Below are 17,330 nucleotides of genomic sequence, written 5' to 3'. Positions count from 1 at the left end.
TGGTCCCCGTAGCTCCCTACGCTTGGTATGATGGTCCCCACAGCTCCCTATGCACTGCATAATGGTCCCCACAGCTCCCTATGCACTGCATAATGGTCCCCACAGCTCCCTATGCACTGCATAATGGTCCCCACGGCTCCCTATGCCCTGCATAATGGTCCCCACAGCTCCCTATGCCCTGCATAATGGTCCCCACAGCTCCCTATGCACGGTATGATGGCCCCTACAGCTCCTTAGGCACTGTATGATGGTCTCCTCAGCTCCCTATGCATTGTCTGATGGTCCCCATAGCTCTCTACGCACTGTATGATGGTCCCCGCAGCTCCTTATGCACTGTATGATGGTCCCCACGGCTCCTTATGTACTGTATAATAGTCCCCACAGCTCCCTACGCTCTGTATGATGGTCCCCACAGCTCCCTATGCACTGCATAATGGTCCCCACAGCTCCCTATGCACTGTATGATGGTCTCCACAGCTCCCTATGCATTGTCTGATGGTCCCCACATCTCCCTATGCACTGCATAATGGTCCCCACATCTCCCTATTCACTGCATAATGGTCCCCACAGCTCCCTATGCACTGTATGATGGTCTCCACAGCTCCCTATCCATTGTCTGATGGTCCCTACAGCTCCCTATGCACTGTATGATGGTCTCTACAACTCCTTATAACTGGCATGATGGTCCCTACAACTCCCTATATCCTGTGTAATGGCCCTCACAGCCCCATATATACAGTACTGTATGATGGCCCCCGCAGCCCAATATATACTGTATGATGGCCCCCACACCCACTTGTACACTATATTATAGCCCCTACAGCTCCCTTTATACTGTATGATGGCACGACAGCCCCTTATAAACTGTATTCTGGCACCCACTCCCCATTTTATATAATATGATGGCCCCACTGCCCCTTATATATAGCATGATGACTCCCATACCCCTTATATATACAGGTGCATCTCACTAAATTAGAATATCATCAAAAAGTTTATTTATTTTAGTTCTTCAAGGCTGAAAATGAAACTCATATATTATATAAAGTCATTACAATCAAAGTGATCTATTTCAAGTGTTTATTTCTGGTAATGTTGATGATTATGGCCAGGGGCGCACATAGAAATCATGAGACCCCATAGCAGAAGCTCTAATTGGACCCCCCACACCAAAAAAATAAATGAATATTTGTCTGTGTCACAGAAGAGCCGATCTCACAACTTTCCAGCCTTTACTTCGTTTTTCTAATTTTCCTCCTACTGAAGTCCTAGATCCCTCTTTCATTGCCCCCATGAAGTATGATGCCAATAAAAGTGCCCCCCAAACACAGTATGATACCCCCATGATGCATTCCTCCACATTAGCCTCTACATGAACAGTATAATGACCTTATTGTACCCCACTTCAACTCCCAAGGCAAAGTATGGTGACCCTAACACAGTATGATTCCCCCAACTGTGACTCCCACACAGCCCTACATACAGTATAATGGGCCTACATACAGTATAATGGCCCACACTAGCCCTCCAAACAGTATAATGGCCCCACACAGCCCTCCAAACAGTATAATGGGCCTACATACAGTATAATGGCCCACACTAGCCCTCCAAACAGTATAATGGCCCCACGCAGCCCTCCAAACACCATGATGGACCCCACACAAACCTTCACACCGTATAATTGCTTTCATACAGTATAACGGCCCCCCACATAGCCCTCAAAATATCATAATGGCCCCACATAGACTTCCATATAGTATAATATGCCACCCATAATCCTCCATATAGTATAATGCACCCTCCAAAATCCTCCATATAGTATAATGCACCCCCCATAATCCTCCATATAGTATAATGAACTTCCCATGGTCCTCGATAGAATATAATGCACTCCCCATAGTCCTCCATACAGTATATTTCACACCCCAAAGGGTAAAATGCAGCCCCCATATAGTATAATGCACCACACAGTCCTGCAGTATTATGTGCACCACGCACTCACCGATTTTAAAATACCATATGTTTTAAATAAGACGACCCGAGTATAAGCCGAGGCCCCTAATTTTACCACAAAAAAACTGGGAAAACGTATTGAGTTGAGTATAAGCCTAGGGTAGTAAATGCAGCAGTTACTGGAAAATTTCACCATCCTGGTATGTATGGCTCCCTCATCACCAATCCTGGCATGTATGGCACCCCTCATCCCCCAATCCTGGTACATATGGCACCCCTCATCCCCCAATCCTGGTATGCGTGGCCCCCTCATCCCCCAATCCTGGTATGTGTGGCCTCCTCATCCCCCAATCCTGGTATGTGTGGCCTCCTCATCCCCCAATCCTGGTATGTATGGCCTCCTCATCCCTCAATCCTGGTATGTGTGGCCTCCTCACCCCCCAATCCTTGTATGTGTGGCCTTCTCATCCCACAATCCTGGTATGTGTGGCCTCCTCATCCCCCAATCCTGGTATGTATGGCCTCCTCATCCCCCAATCTTGGTATGTGTGGCCTCCTCAGCCCCCAATCCTGGTATGTGTGGCCCCATCACTGCACACACAAAAAATAAACACTTATACTCACCTTCCTTCCTCACCTCTGCTCCACAGCTGCTGTGTTCTGTCTGCCAGCAGCTCATGTTGGTATCTGAGCAGCGCGCGCTCTCAGTTGTCGAGGTGAGCTGCTGCTGCTGCCGGCATACTCACTCTTCTCCACGCCGGGACTATGAGCGCTAACAAGCGTGAATATGGATTCTCTTTAGTAGCGGGCACTGTAAGCAGGAGCCACGGCTCAGCGCTCCTCCGTGCCCGCTACTAAAGAGAATGAATATTCCCTCTTCTCCATGCCCATGGAAGTGGAGAAGAGGGAATATTCATGTCCCTTTAGCAGCGGGCACACGTGGTAGCTACAGCAGCGGCTACGGCGTGTGCCCGCTCCTCCTCCGCCACAACCTCCCACCCCCCCAATACTCACCTATCCTCCTCGCTCCCCCGAGGCTCACGGGCCCCATAGCAGGGGTGTGGCCTGCCACCATTGGTGGTACGCCACTGATTATGGCTTACAGCCAATGAAATCACAAAAGTCATTATCTCAGTAAATTAAAATACTTTATAACATCAGCTTGAAAAATGTTTTTAAAATCCGAAATGTTGGCCTACTGAAATGTATGTTCAGTAAATGCACTCAATACTTGGTCAGGGCTCCTTTTGCATCAATTACTGCATCAATGCGGCGTGGCATGGGGCGATCAGCCTGTGGCACTGCTGAGGGGTTATGGAAGCCCAGGTGGCTTTGATAGCAGCCTTCAGCTCGTCTGCTTTGTTGGGTCTGGTGTCTCTCATCTTCCTCTTGACAATACCCCATAGATTCTCTATAATAGATTCTCTATGGGGTTAAGGTCATGTGAGTTTGCTGACCAATCAAGCACAGTGATACTGTTGTGTGTAAACCAGGTATTGGTACTTTTGGCAGTGTGGACAGGTGCCAAGTCCTGCTGGAGAATGAAATTTCCATCTCCAAAAAGCTTGTCGGCAGAGGGAAGCATGAAGTGCTCTAAAATTTCCTGGTAGACGGCTGCGCTGACTTTGGTCTTGATAAAACACAGTGGACCTACACCAGCAGATGACATGGCCCCCCAAACCATCACTGATTGTGGAAACTTCACACTAGACCTCAAGCAGCTTAGATTGTGGCCTCTCCACTCTTCCTCCAGACTCTGGGACCTTGATTTCCAAAGGAAAATTGGAACTCTGGGCCCTTGTGGATGGTGCCAATGACTGCCTTCTTGGCATTTGTCAAGTCAGCAGTCTTCCCCATGATTGTGGAGCCTACTGAAACAGACTATGGGACATTTTTAAACACAGTTAGGAAACCGTTGCAGGTGTTTTTTGTTAATTATTCTAATTTACTGAGATAATGACTTTTGTGTTTTCATTGGCTGTAAGCCATAATCGTCAACATTAACAGAAATAAACACTTGAAATAGATCTCTCTGTCTGTAATGACTCTATATAATATAGGAGTTTCACTTTTTGTATTGAAGAACTGAAATAAATTATCTTTTTGATGATATTCTAATTTTGTGAGATGCACCTGTATATGATGACTGTTGCCCCCAGTGGAATATATGCGGTGTCTATTTTGGGATATTTTAGTATACCCATGATGATAATATAGACAGCCATTATACCTGGAATGGCCCCTTCCTTGCGTGCCTTGCTTTTTTTTGCTTACATGTCTAACAATCACATATGTGTTGTTTCCCTTCCCCCATCATCCTATTTTTCTATTGCTGAATAAATATGATATATTTTATACTCCCTGGACTCCTTTGATGGTCTTTTACCCTGCGGGGTTTTCTTTCATATATGGACTCACTGTGTGGTGGTGATGGTAGAGGACATTGTGTAGCAGGATCATTTTGGCCTTGTATAGTAGTAATTTTGGTAATATTGGTCTTTGTATAGTGTATTTTAGATTAGTAACAGTGGTATACTGTAATTATATATGTATAAATCCTCTTTTAAGTGGCAGGGAGGTTATATGGGGAAACATGTACTTTGGGGCTGGGGTCCCTGATCTCTTAGGACCCCAGCAACGCTCCTGCACTGGGGAAAAGCAGGGTCTGGAGGCCACTTTAATATCATCATTTTATGGATATGATGCCAAAGAAACTAATGAAGTGCTTTGCAAAGTGCCATAATTTTCACAATTCTGAAAAAAAATTGTAAGTTTAGTTCCACTATAAGTGATGTTAATTCTGTTATGAGAGCTAACCTTCTGAGACAATTTATCACTGCGCTGTGTGAATTGTCACATTAAGCTTTGCTACATCTATACATAGTGAAGTTCAGGATCAAAATGCTGCAGGTCTCATCTCTGCTACAGAACGATCCCATGGAAATAAAGCTGATCATTTTATCAGATGGGATCATTAGAACTTACCTGATTGGATCCTTTGTTTCTGGTGGTTTCTTTCCCAGGTCGTCATTAAGGCCCTTTACAATAAGCTCCAAAAACTCATCGGACTTTCTGAATCTTTCAAGCGTTTTCTCCATCACAGAAAGGACAGAAAGGAGGCGCTTATCCCAGCAGAAGAGAATCAGAGATATATTGTTCTACATCTTCCAGATGTTTGGATTTATTTACAGACTAATGATTAATCTCGCATGAAGAATGAGAATATTATAACAGATCACAATTTTGGGGTAAAATTATTCAATTTTAAATATATATAGCAATTACATTATTCTGACAAGACCAATTTTTTGTTTTTTTCCTCCCCTTTTTCCCCAAAAATATAACTTTGTTTTTTCATTCACATAGACGGAGGGCTTGTGCTTTGTGGGACTAGTTGTTGCTTGGAATGAGAACATTCAATTCAGCACATAAAGTATTGAAAAATGGGGAAAAAATCAAAGTAAGGTTATTATTTTTGTCTGGGTTTTTTTATGAACATTTTAAAAAAAATGTGGTTTGTGAGACCATTTTCATCTTGTGAAGACCTAATTTTATAAAATGATCCCATTGATGGAGTTGTCGGCTTTTTCTTGTGGAGAGATCAGTAGTTACAAGTTTCTGATTGCATTTTTGGGAGGGAAGTAGAGTGACCCAAAAACCACAACCACAACCATGGCACTTTACTGTCCTTTACAGCATTGACCCGACGTGTAATACATTTATATGTAATGAAAGATTGTACTTATGTCAATGCAGCAGAAACAAATATTGTTTTACGCTTTTTCTTTTTTATAGTTGGCCAGAAAACCGCAGAACCTTAAGCAGAAAATGACAAGAATGAGAACATCTGCCCGGCTTGTACCGGATCCGGGGGTGTTACGTACAAGGCGAAGGTCCCAGAATAAGGATTTGCTTCATTTTGGTGCAGAGTTTCTAGTAGTTTCTGGTTACTACTGTTACAGGCAGATGCCGTCTGCATAATACAGCCAGCACCGCCTCAACCCCCTCCATGCATGTGGACCCCGGCACAAACACTCAGGTCCATCCTTTTATGCTAAGACATTAATAATTCTACAATTATCACACACAACTTATATACAGAAGCCCCCAAACCCTCCCCGATCCAATGGGACTGTCCGGCTGTCGCTGGAGGTCGGGGCTATGTCCTGACGAGCTGTGTTCTGTCAGGAGAGTCTGTGTAGTACAAGAATGTCTCATGCCCTGCGTGCTGCTGTGATCACTCCTGGAGAGGGGCAGCATCCGCTCCGCGCGGCTCCACTCCGTACGCCTCGTACACGCGCGGCTCCGCTCCGCACGCCTCGTACACGCGCGGCTCCGCTCCGCACGCCTCGTACACGCCCGGCTCCGCTCCGCACGCCTCGTACACGCGCGGCTCCGCTCCGCACGCCTCGTACACGCGCGGCTCCGCTCCGCACGCCTCGTACACGCGCGGCTCCGCTCCGTACGCCTCGTACACGCGCGGCTCCGCTCCGTACGCCTCGTACACGCGCGGCTCCGCTCCGTACGCCTCGTACACGCGCGGCTCCGCTCCGTACGCCTCGTACACGCGCGGCTCCGCTCCGTACGCCTCGTACACGCGCGGCTCCGCTCCGTACGCCTCGTACACACACGGCTCCGCTCCGTACACCTCGTACACACCCGGCTCTGCTCCGTACACCTCGTACACACACGGGTCTGCTCCGTACACCTCGTACACACACGGGTCTGCTCCGTACACCTCGTACACACGGCTCCGCCCCGTACACCTCGTACACGTGCGGCTCTGCTCCGTACACCTCGTACACACAGCTCTACTCCGTACACCTCGTACACACACGGCTCCGCTCCGTACACCTCGTACACACGCGGCTCTGCTCCGTACACCTTGTACACACGCGGCTCTGCTTCGTACACCTCGTACACACGCGGCTCTGCTCCGTACACCTCGTACACACACGGCTCTGCTCCGTACACCTCGTACACGCGCGGCTCTGCTCCGTACGCCTCGTACACACACGGCTCTGCTTCGTACTCCTCGTACACACTCGGCTCTGCTCCGTACACCTCGTACACGCGCGGCTCCGCTCTGTACACCTCGTACACGCGCGGCTCCGCTCTGTACACCTCGTACACACGCGGCTCCGCTCCGTACACCTCGTACACACGCGGCTCCGCTCCGTACACCTCGTACACACGCGGCTCCGCTCCATACACCTTGTACACACACGGCTCTGCTCCGTACACCACGTACACACACGGCTCTGCTCCGTACACCTCGTACACACGCGGCTCCGCTCCGTACACCTCGTACACACACGGCTCTGCTCCGTACACCTCGTACACACGCGGCTCCGCTCCATACACCTTGTACACACACGGCTCTGCTCCGTACACCACGTACACACACGGCTCCGCTCCGTACGCCTCGTACACACGCGGCTCTGCTCCGTACACCTCGTACACACGCGGCTCCGCTCCGTACACCTCGTACACACACGGCTCCGCTCCGTACACCTCGTACACACACGGCTCTGCTCCGTACACCTCGTACACACGCGGCTCCGCTCCATACACCTTGTACACACACGGCTCTGCTCCGTACACCACGTACACACACGGCTCCGCTCCGTACGCCTCGTACACACGCGGCTCTGCTCCGTACACCTCGTACACACGCGGCTCCGCTCCGTACACCTCGTACACACACGGCTCTGCTCCGTACACCTCGTACACACGTGGCTCCGCTCCGTACACCTCGTACACACGCGGCTCTGCTCCGTACACCTCGTACACGCGCGGCTCTGCTCCGTACACCTCGTACACACGCGGCTCTGCTACATCCACACTGTAAACCCCTCCTGACCCCACACATAAACTTCAGCTCATCCAGCACCATGACAACCAGCACAGCAGAGTCCTGCATCCACTGAGGCCCCTGATCATGTGACCCCTGACTCCTCCCCTCCTGTGACCTCTTCACAGCTCCTGTGCGCACAGAGCAGCCATATATGTGGTGGCGGCTCTGCAGGTGGAGGTATGTGGAGACCCCCATTACTGGGCGCAGGGGGCATTAACCCCTTCAGCACCGAGACTCTTTTGGGGTCTTGTGTTGCCTCTTTATAAGAATCATAAGGTTTTTGTTCTGTTTCCTGTAATAGATACATACGACCCAACTATGGAGACAGGAAGGGAGGAAACGTATTGTCTTCATAGTACAGGACCCCTTTACTGGCCCCACAGTGTAAGGCCCCCATTATGCCCCTTATGCAGGCTGTATGATGCCCACCACAGTGTAATGCCCCCATTATGCCCCTTATGCAGGATGTATGATGCCCCCACACAGTGTAATGCCCCCATTTTGCCCCTTATGTAGGATGTATGATGCCCCCCCCACAGTGTAATGCCCCCATTATGCCCCTTATGCAGTATGTATGATGCCCCCCAAAGTGTAATGCCCCCATTATACCCCTTATGCAGTATGTATGATGCCCCCACACAGTGTAATGCCCCCATTATGCCCCTTATGCAGGATGTATGATGCCCCCACACAGTGTAATGCCCCCATTATGCCCCTTATGCAGGATGTATGATGCCCCCACACAGTGTAATGCCCCCATTATGCCCCTAATGCAGGATGTGTGATGCCCCCATTATGCCCATTATGCAGGATGTGTGATGCCCCCATTATGCCCCTTATGCAGGATGTATGATGCCCCCACTCAGTGTAATGCCCCCATTATGCCCCTTATGCAGGATGTGTGATGCCCCCATTATGCCCCTTATGCAGGATGTGTGATGCCCCCATTATGCCCCTTATGCAGGATGTATGATGCCCCTTATGCAGGATGTATGATGCCCCCACTCAGTGTAATGCCCCCATTATGCCCCTTATGCAGGATGTGTAATGCCCCCATTATGCCCCTTATGCAGGATGTATGATGCCCCCACACAGTGTAATGCCCCCATTATACCCCTTATGCAGAATGTATGATACCCCCACACAGTGTAATGCCCCCATTATAACCCTTATGCAGTATGTATGATGCCCCCCACACAGTGTAATGCCCCCATTATGCCCCTTATGCAGTATGTATGATGCCCCCACATAGTGTAATGCCCCTTATGCTGGATGTATGATCCCCCCCCACACAGTGTAGTGCCCCCATTATGCCCCTTATGCAGTATGTATGATGCCCCCACTTAGTGTAATGCCCCCATTATGCCCCTTATGCAGGATGTATGATACCCCCCACAGTGTAATACCCCCATTATGCCCCTTATGCAGGATGTATGATGCCCCCACACAGTGTAATGCCCCCATTATGCCCCTTATGCAGGATGTATGATGCCCCCACACAGTGTAATGCCCCCATTATGCCCCTTATGCAGGATGTATGATGCCCCCACACAGTGTAATGCCCCCATTATGCCCCTTATGCAGGATGTATGATACCCCCACACAGTGTAATGCCCCCATTATACCTCTTATGCAGTATGTATGATGCCCCCACACAGTGTAATGCCCCCATTATGCCCCTTATACAGTATGTATGATGCCCCACACAGTGTAATGCCCCCATTATGCCCCTTATGCAGGATGTATGATGCCCCCCACACAGTGTAATGCCCCCATTATGCCCCTTATGCAGTATGTATGATACCCCCCCACGGTGTAATGCCCCCAATATGCCCCTTATACAATATGTATGATGCCCCACACATTGTAATGCCCCCATTATGCCTCTTATGCAGGATGTATGATGCCCCCACACAGTGTAATTCCCCCATTATGCCCCTTATGCAGGATGTATGATGCCCCCACACAGTGTAATTCCCCCATTATGCCCCTTATGCAGGATGTATGATGCCCCCACACAGTGTAATGCCCCCATTATGGCTCTTGTGCAGTATGTATGATGCCCCCACACAGTGTAATGCCCCTTATGCAGTTTGTATGATGCCCCCACGCAGTGTAATGCCCCCATTATGGCTCTTATGCAGGATATATGATGCCCCCACACAGTGTAATGCCCCCACACAGTGTAATGCCCCCATTATGCCCCTTATGCAGGATGTGTGATGCCCCCATTATGCCCCTTATGCAGGATGTATGATGCCCCCCACAGTGTAATGCCCCCATTATGCCCCTTATGCAGGATGTATGATGCCCCCACTCAGTGTAATGCCCCCATTATGCCCCTTATGCAGGATGTGTAATGCCCCCATTATGCCCCTTATGCATGATGTATGATGCCCCCATTATACCCCTTATGCAGAATGTATGATACCCCCACACAGTGTAATGCCCCCATTATAACCCTTATGCAGTATGTATGATGCCCCCCACACAGTGTAATGCCCCCATTATGCCCCTTATGCAGTATGTATGATGCCCCCACATAGTGTAATGCCCCTTATGCTGGATGTATGATCCCCCCCCCACACAGTGTAGTGCCCCCATTATGCCCCTTATGCAGTATGTATGATGCCCCCACTTAGTGTAATGCCCCCATTATGCCCCTTATGCAGGATGTATGATACCCCCCACAGTGTAATACACCCATTATGCCCCTTATGCAGGATGTATGATGCCCCCACACAGTGTAATGCCCCCATTATGCCCCTTATGCAGGATGTATGATGCCCCCACACAGTGTAATGCCCCCATTATGCCCCTTATGCAGGATGTATGATGCCCCCACACAGTGTAATGCCCCCATTATGCCCCTTATGCAGGATGTATGATACCCCCACACAGTGTAATGCCCCCATTATACATCTTATGCAGTATGTATGATGCCCCCACACAGTGTAATGCCCCCATTATGCCCCTTATACAGTATGTATGATGCCCCACACAGTGTAATGCCCCCATTATGCCCCTTATGCAGGATGTATGATGCCCCCCACACAGTGTAATGCCCCCATTATGCCCCTTATGCAGGATGTATGATACCCCCCCACGGTGTAATGCCCCCAATATGCCCCTTATACAATATGTATGATGCCCCACACATTGTAATGCCCCCATTATGCCTCTTATGCAGGATGTATGATGCCCCCACACAGTGTAATTCCCCCATTATGCCTCTTATGCAGGATGTATGATGCCCCCACACAGTGTAATTCCCCCATTATGCCCCTTATGCAGGATGTATGATGCCCCCACACAGTGTAATGCCCCCATTATGGCTCTTGTGCAGTATGTATGATGCCCCCACACAGTGTAATGCCCCTTATGCTGTTTGTATGATGCCCCCACGCAGTGTAATGCCCCCATTATGGCTCTTATGCAGGATATATGATGCCCCCACACAGTGTAATGCCCCCACACAGTGTAATGCCCCCATTATGGCTCTTATGCAGGATGTATGATGCCCCCACTCTGTGTAATGCCCCCATTATGCCCCCTTATGCAGGATGTGTGATGCCCCCATTATGCCCCTTATGCAGGATGTGTGATGCCCCCATTATGCCCCTTATGCAGGATGTATGATGCCCCCACTCAGTGTAATGCCCCCATTATGCCCCTTATGCAGGATGTGTGATGCCCCCATTATGCCCCTTATGCAGGATGTATGATGCCCCCACTCAGTGTAATGCCCCCATTATGCCCCTTATGCAGGATGTATGATACCCCCCCACAGTGTAATGCCCCCATTATGCCCCTTATGCAGGATGTATGATGCCCCCACTCAGTGTAATGCCCCCATTATGCCCCTTATGCAGGATGTGTAATGCCCCCATTATGCCCCTTATGCAGGATGTATGATGCCCCCACACAGTGTAAGGCCCCCATTATGCCCCTTATGCAGGATGTATGATGCCCCACAGTGTAATGCCCCCATTATAACCCTTATGCAGTATGTATGATGCCCCCCACACAGTGTAATGCCCCCATTATGCGCCTTATGCAGGATGTATGATGCCCCCCACAGTGTAGTGCCCCCATTATGCCATTATGCCCCTTATGCAGTATGTATGATGCCCCCACATAGTGTAATGCCCCCATTATGCCCCTTATGCAGGATGTATGATACCCCCCCACAGTGTAATACCCCCATTATGCCCCTTATGCAGGATGTATGATGCCCCCACACAGTGTAATGCCCCCATTATGCCCCTTATGCAGGATGTATGATGCCCCCCACAGTGTAGTGCCCCCATTATGCCATTATGCCCCTTATGCAGGATGTATGATACCCCCACACAGTGTAATGCCCCCATTATACCCCTTATGCAGTATGTATGATGCCCCCCACTCAGTGTAATTCCCCCATTATGCCCCTTATACAGTATGTATGATGCCCCACACACAGTGTAATGCCCCCATTATGCCCCTTATGCAGTATGTATGATGCCCCACACAGTGTAATGCCCCCATTATGCCCCTTATGCAGGATGTATGATGCCCCCCACACAGTGTAATGCCCCCATTATGCCCCTTATGCAGGAAGTATGATACCCCCCCACGGTGTAATGCCCCCATTATGCCCCTTATACAATATGTATGATGCCCCACACATTGTAATGCCCCCATTATGCCCCTTATGCAGGATGTATGATGCCCCCACACAGTGTAATTCCCCCATTATGCCCCTTATGCAGGATGTATGATGCCCCCACACAGTGTAATTCCCCCATTATGCTCCTAATGCAGGATGTATGATGCCCCCACACAGTGTAATGCCCCCATTATGGCTCTTGTGCAGTATGTATGATGCCCCCACACAGTGTAATGCCCCTTATGCAGTTTGTATGATGCCCCCACACAGTGTATTGCCCCCATTATGGCTCTTATGCAGGATATATGATGCCCCCACACAGTGTAATGCCCCTTATGCAGTATGTATGATGCCCCCGCACAGTGTAATGTCCCCATTATGGCTCTTATGCAGTATGCATGATGCCCCCATTATGCCCCTGTAATCAGGTGACAGGATACAACGCACAGGTAAACAGAAACCCTCTAGTCGTATGTTACTTTATCTACTGACAAGGGTAACGGACACATATAGGCCATTATGCTCTCCGGCGTGGAACACATAACTACGGGCATGCGCAGTCACGGGTACGAGTGGCGCGGCGGCAATCAGTTTATCCGGCGTTTCAGTGTAAAGCGCGTCACTTCCGGACATGTACACTAGGGGATGGACATTATAGGACCTCTAGCTCATGAGAAGTAGCGAGGTGCAGTACATTATTGTAGACAGACTCCATTCTATATATCCTATGACAATTCAGCTCTAGGAATGGGAACGGGTCTCTAGTCTGGGAGGGGTTTTGGATGAAGTGGGATATTTATGCATGGACACCTGGCTATTAGACACACTATGCTGAACATCATGAATTATTATCCCTGTATCAAGCCTCCTGATGAAGCTGTTGGGGAAATGCATCGAGGCGGATTATTGAACCATTCTCTGATGAGTACCATACCCTTTCCTTTATATATACCTGTAGACATATCTGATCCTTTTTAATTTATCAGTGTATTTTTTGATATATATCAGCATGAACTAGAGCTTCTGAGAGACATCCAGCAGTGAGCGGGGGCACCATTATCGTCCCCTAGGGTGCCAACCTGCGCGGTTAGGCAATATCAGCTTTGTTTAGGTATGGGATCGGGTAAGGTAGTGACTGTATCAATTATTCAGCAGCATCATTGCTTACATCTGTTTATATACATCCACACCAAGTCATTGAGCTTGTAATTTTGCTAGCTTTAAGTATATATATATATATATATATATATATATATATATATATATATATTGTTAGTCCAGTTTTCAATGCATTTATTTAAAAAGGGTTTAATATTTTATTTTAGGGGGGTTTTCCCACAGTATTGCCCCCTACACACACAACATGGTACCATCCCCCCCACCGACTAACCCACAGCTAATGAATAAATACTCACTGAGCCCCATTCTTGGTGCAGATACTAATGAACCCAGGACCTATGAGATATTTGCCACACAATAGTTGGCAGGGGCGTATCATTCATAACGGAAGCCCATGCCTCCGCTATGGTGCCCATGAGTTGAGACGGTTCAGCACCGAGCACACTCTCCTTACCCATCATCACAATTTCAGTGATATCCACATTCCTATGACAGTGATACCATTGAATAGAGTAGTGAATCAGAGTCGAAAGCTCACTGATCCGCCATTCAGCCTTCACCTGTGACTCCATACACTACAATGGCGTCACTACATCACACCTGTAGTACGGAGCCTCAGTGCTCACATTGCACAGACCGGAGCAGCGCATCTCAGGAACAGAGTTGGTTGAGTAATGTGTGTGGGGTTTTTTTCGTTTTTTTTTTATATCAGTAATTGTGGGGGAAATCATACTGTCTGGGAGCCCTCATTCTGGGCTAGATGGGCACACATGAGAACGATTTCCTGGTGATGAGTCAGATAGGGATAATTAAGTGAGAAATACAGACATTCAGTCCATCTGGTTGCAGACTTGAATTGATATGGTGCTGTGTGCCAGGAGGGAGACATCAAATAGTATGTTCTGAATGAAAGCAAAGATATTATGGCAGTGTAAGGCTATGTGCCCACGATGCAGAAATGCTCAGGATTTTTTCCTGAGAATTTCTGCATCTCCCTGGCAGAAAAAAACGCATGCGGATTGTACATGCTTTTTCCTGCCAGGGACATGCTGATGTGAAGCGTTGGATTTATATCGTGTGACCCGAGAGAGTGGTTAAAAATAAAAAAAATAAATGTATACTTGCCCTCCGATGGCCCCCGGTGTCCTGCTTTACACTCTGTTCTCCCTTTTCGGCAGCAGTGGATTGAAAGACCTGCTGACGTCAGCGCAGGTCCTTCAATCCACCGCGAAGTTCCGGGAAGCAAGGAGGAGTGCACCGCGGGCTGCCGGAAGGTAAATATACATTTATTTTTTATTTTATTCTTTTTTTACAGATTTTTTAATGGTACCTGAGTCCGGAGGAGAGTCTCCTCTCCTCTAGACCTGGGTACCATCCGCACATTAGAACGCGCCAATTACGCAAGTACAGATGCAGTCTTGCGGAATTGGCGCGTTCTAATGCAAGTCAATGGCGGCGAAAACGCAGCACTTCCGCAAAATAATTGGTAGTGGTGCGTTTTTTTCCGCATTGATAATCCACAGCGGAAATTTCCGCAGCATGTGCACAGCACATACGGATTATCATTGGGGAGCATTGCTGCCCTTCTACCATGCGTTTTTAATGCATTTCCGCAGCTGCAGAAACACATTAAAAACGCATCGTGGGCACACAGCCTGAATCTGGATTTCAGCCAGGAAGCATAGTGCAGACAAAGAGCAGGGCGAGGTCCTTAGCTCAGGCCAGGATGCCTGCTTAGATGGTACAGAACTTTGCCCTGAGTGAACAGTAGGTCTAATTAAAGGACATTAACCCCATTACGTTCAGTAACGGGGATAGCCCATCATGGCTGGGTGCTAGTTTGTGCACCAGGATGGGTTATCCCCTCACAGCATGGTCTCACAAGTATTCTACAAAGGTATAATGTACTGCAATGCTAGTGCATTACAATACATTATACCTGTGAAAAAAAGTGAATTTACCATATCGGGACTAAGTAAATAAAAATTGTAAAAAAAAATGTTAAAAAATAATAGTAAAATATATTACACTAATAAATAAAATTTTTATGTAAAAAAAAAAATAAACAAAAAAAGTAAGCGTATTTGGTATCGCTGTGTCCAGAATGACCAGTGTGTCACTAGTTAACCCCTTCAGTGAATAGCGTAAAAGCCTTTTCATCATACTGCTGGAAAAAAGTGGAATAAAACGCGATCAAAAAGACAGCTGTAAATAAAAATGGTATCGCTGAAAACGTCATCTTGTCCCGTAAAAATCAAGCTGCCATACAGCTCCATCAGCCGAAAAATTAAAAAGTTACAGCTCTCAGCATACAGCGATGTCAAGATAAAAACTTTTATAGAAAAAATAATTATGTAAAAGCGCAAAAACATAAAAAAAATTACATAAATGAGTTATTGCTATAATCGTACTGAGCCGAAGAATAAAGCTGCCTTATCAGTTTTACCACACAAGTAACGACAAAAAAAACAATTCCTGAATTGCTGGTTTTAGTTCATTCTGCCTCCCCAAAAATCAGAATAAAAAGCAATCAAAAAATGTAATCTGCCCGAAAATTTTACCAATAAAAACGTCAACTTTTCCCGCAAACAACAAGCCCCAACATGACTCTGTCGGCAGAAATATGGAAAAATTATAGCTCTCAAAATATGGCAATGCAAAGACTAGTTTTTGCAAAATAAAACATTTTTTAGTGTGTGACAGCAGCCAATCATAAAACCCATTATAAGTCTGGTATCACTGTAATCGCACCAACCAAAGAATAAAGTTGCCTAATTACTTACACTGCACAAGGAACGGCGTAAAAAATAAATAAAACCAATTATTCACCTGCTGTTGATTTGTTTATTCTGCCTCCCAAAGATCGCAGTAAGGCTCAGTCATTCATTTATCCTGCACTCTGCGCTGAGCGCTTACACCGGGGTTTCCGTGTAAATCTCTGAAATAAATGATTCAGACAGAACCCCCCGGTGGAAGATTCCCTGTAATGAGGCAAATGGAGGCACTGTGGACGTCGTCTGACCTATGATTCGGCAGTGTCCTTCTTTTTAGCCGTAGATAAAAGCGCGGTCAGCCATAGTTTTGTGCACCTCTGAAAAGAAGAACAACGCTGAATAGAAAAAAAATACAGTAATTCTCCAGACGGAGTCCAGAGTAACTCTGCTGCCTCATCTCATTATAGTGAATGGATCTCTCGGGGATTTCATCTGAATAACATCATTCTGAGATTTAGATGGAAACACCAAAGTAAGTTCTCAGCGTAGAGCGCTGGATAAATGTGATCCAAAATGTTATGTAAAATATTCCCAATTAAAGCTTCACATAAAAAGCCCCCACTCAGGTCCGTCATGTGTTAATGGAATTATAGGGAGCTTCCACGTTACTGGTAGTACAAAGGCTCTGGAAAAGCAAAATGGCTTCTCGCCCCCATCCCCTCGCCAAAAGAAATTCAGCAAATTCTGCGCTCCCAAATCCCACCTCCCTTCTGAGCACTACAGTGTGTCTTAACCTCATTTAGCGTCCACATGTTTGGCAGGGGTATGATTTCCAAAATGGGGTCACTTGAGGGGGGATTCTGCTCTTCTAGCACTTAGGGGCTCTGTATATGGAGTCTGCAAACTATTTTAGGAAAATCTGCCCTCCAGCAGGAAAATAGCTCTCTGTCCCTCCCGAGTCTCACCGTGTGGCTAAGCAGTACTGTACAGCCACATGGGAAGCATTGCCACGTTCAGCAGAAATTGTGTGACACATTTT

The 17,330-nt window shown here is 47.6% G+C and overlaps 1 protein-coding gene across 1 annotated transcript in view; it reads left to right on the top strand.

Moving 5' to 3' along the window:
• The first annotated feature begins 7,928 nt into the window (after positions 1-7,928).
• Positions 7,929-17,330, top strand: part of LOC141270587 (gastrula zinc finger protein XlCGF66.1-like) — a 445,723-nt gene continuing 436,321 nt past the window's right edge. The window contains exon 1 of the mRNA XM_073680671.1: positions 7,929-7,987. The gene's annotated coding sequence lies outside the window, so the exon portion shown is untranslated. The remainder of the gene's footprint in view (positions 7,988-17,330) is intronic.

Source organism: Phyllobates terribilis, unplaced genomic scaffold, assembly GCF_046119375.1.
Source record: "Phyllobates terribilis strain yellow unplaced genomic scaffold, ASM4611937v1 Scaffold_5__5_contigs__length_657084704, whole genome shotgun sequence".
Classification (NCBI taxonomy): Eukaryota; Metazoa; Chordata; class Amphibia; order Anura; family Dendrobatidae; genus Phyllobates; species Phyllobates terribilis.
Note: the sequence above shows the minus strand (reverse complement) of the source record. Positions and strands in the feature narration are given on the sequence as shown.